This window comes from Bactrocera latifrons, unplaced genomic scaffold, assembly GCF_001853355.1.
Source record: "Bactrocera latifrons isolate USDA-ARS-PBARC rearing strain unplaced genomic scaffold, ASM185335v1 scaffold_221, whole genome shotgun sequence".
Classification (NCBI taxonomy): Eukaryota; Metazoa; Arthropoda; class Insecta; order Diptera; family Tephritidae; genus Bactrocera; species Bactrocera latifrons.
In genome coordinates this window covers 438653-440845 of record NW_017535753.1, presented here as the reverse complement: position 1 = coordinate 440845, position 2193 = coordinate 438653, and the positions used below count along the sequence as shown (strand labels likewise).

Sequence of the window (2193 nt, the reverse complement as noted above, 5' to 3'; positions counted from 1 at the left end):
AGTGAAATTTGCCAAAGTTGTTCCTCTCCTGAATTACCAGATAAGATCAGCAGCGGTCCACGTTCTTATAGAGGCATCAGTTATTGTGGAACGGCTAGAGAACGCATGGTTTGATATTCAGAATATTGTTATGCAGAATATGCCAATGAAATATTTGTTGACTTCAGAGGGGAATCTTATGTAGCCTCTCTTTTCAGACAGCTTGAGTCTTGGATTGTCGAAAACTCCTCTAGATGCAACGTTGCATGATGCTTGCATGTTTGYCTGTATGTCACACAGTTTCGACGGATACGATGCGGGTTTTGTTAGGTGCACCACCTCTTGCCCTGATCATACAGGATGCTGCTGCATTTAAACTAAGAGGCTTGAGTGTGTCATTGCTGTGAAAGGATAGGATTTCCGATGATGAGGTGAAGAGGGAGGGATATCTAATTAGCAAGAGCCTTCTAAATAGGGTAAGGTGTAGCTATTAAGTAAGTTGGGGAAAATAGCACATATGTTTGGATGACATACAAGTATATCCGGGACGTTATGTTTGTTGAGCGGAGCCCAAATCGTTCGGGATGGGGGTCCAACTTCTGGTCGACAGTCCATAGCMGTATATAAGCTCTAGTGGTAGTAATTTCGGCTACGAGGTCTGACCGGTAACTTAACTCTAGTACCAAGGGGAGCAGGAAACATAAAAGTTTGCTTCAGCTTGCTCTTGCAGACTGAGTCCTCGGAGAGTATCGTGATAATTGTGGTTAAAACGCGATTGCGGAAAGAAGCGATACTTTGTCAGTAGTGGATTTGCATTGTAACTCTACCAAGTTGTTTAGTGTTTCCATTCAACATTGCAAATCGGTACTAAAAATAATTGCCATTTCAGGACGCTGATTTATTCTCTGTGGGTTGTTAAACACACCGTAGCTTGTAACACAAATATTGCTTTTGTTATTTTTGTTACTAGATTAGTTTGGTTTTCTATTATTTTATTGCTTTTTGTTAACTTTCATTTTATTCGTCATTTTAGTTTGTATTTGAAGTTTAATTGTTAACTTAATTTTATAATTTTAAATTAATTTTAATTTAATAGATGTGTATAAGAGACAGGTTAAGGGAGAGTGGGGATTGAGTGATCACTATTTTTGTTTCAATTCCCTCTTTCGCGATATGAGAGTCCTTTGCGGTGATGGAAACAATATGAACTACCAGTTAGAGAAGTGAGAGTGTTTGAGGTTTGGGGCCTGTCTCTTATACACATCTAGATGTGTACGCGCTGATAGCTATTAAATGACGTTGGTCAACTGCGAAATTGGCACTCTTGTAACTGGAAGTACTAACGCTTAACTTCTGCTTGCAATGTTGCAAAATGCGAGAAATCGCAGGCAAAGTGCCTTGTGACATTCGCTGCGCCGCTGCAAGTGGTTAATTATAAGTTGGCGATGTGGGCAAAGAAGTACTGAAAATGTTTCAAAATGTGCTAAAATTGTTAATAAATAAATTAATATGATTGAATTTTACTAAAACACGCTTGAAAACAAAAAAAATTATTTTCGGACTAAAACGCTGTAAATTTMGCACCAATTTTTGTTTTTGCGATTTTCGCAAACAATTTTGCACAAGCCCTTCATATTCTTGCACTGCCGACTTTACAGAAAATAACTCGAAGTTGATTAAAAGCATGGAAAATTTTTACAACAACAAGTGCTGTTACATAGATGCGTCTTATACTCGCTATAAGGGCGATATATTGTATAAAAGACTTAAGAAGCGAACTTGTTTCAGTTTTCCTTCAGTATATTCATAATATCAACCTGTTCTGGTGGCTATCGCCAAAAGCAGTTTATAAATTGGCAAAGTGGCTGGATAGGAATATTTTTTAATGAGAAACTGACAGTTGTAAGCGCAAGGTCGTCTACTGAACCCAGCCGTTGGTTCGAGATAATTTAAGGCGAATGATTAAAATGAAGTGACGAGTTGATGGAAAGCATTTTTATTTAGCAAAAATAACAAAAACAAGCAATTTAATAAGTTTTATGTTAATAAAAAGAAATATGCTTAAGCAAGGAAATTCTCTGTTAAACTATTGTAACGAATGTCCGTCGAGARTTAAGGTCGGAAAGTAATACTGAAATGGAATATTGCATTTTTAGACATTTTTTTGATTTAAAAAGTATTCAAATTTAAAAAAGTTTAATTTAATGTAAATTT

The 2193-nt window shown here is 36.5% G+C and overlaps 1 protein-coding gene across 1 annotated transcript in view; it reads left to right on the top strand.

Moving 5' to 3' along the window:
• Positions 1-2193, top strand: part of LOC108968609 (2-hydroxyacylsphingosine 1-beta-galactosyltransferase) — a 30541-nt gene that overhangs the window by 1224 nt on the left and 27124 nt on the right. The window lies entirely within an intron of this gene.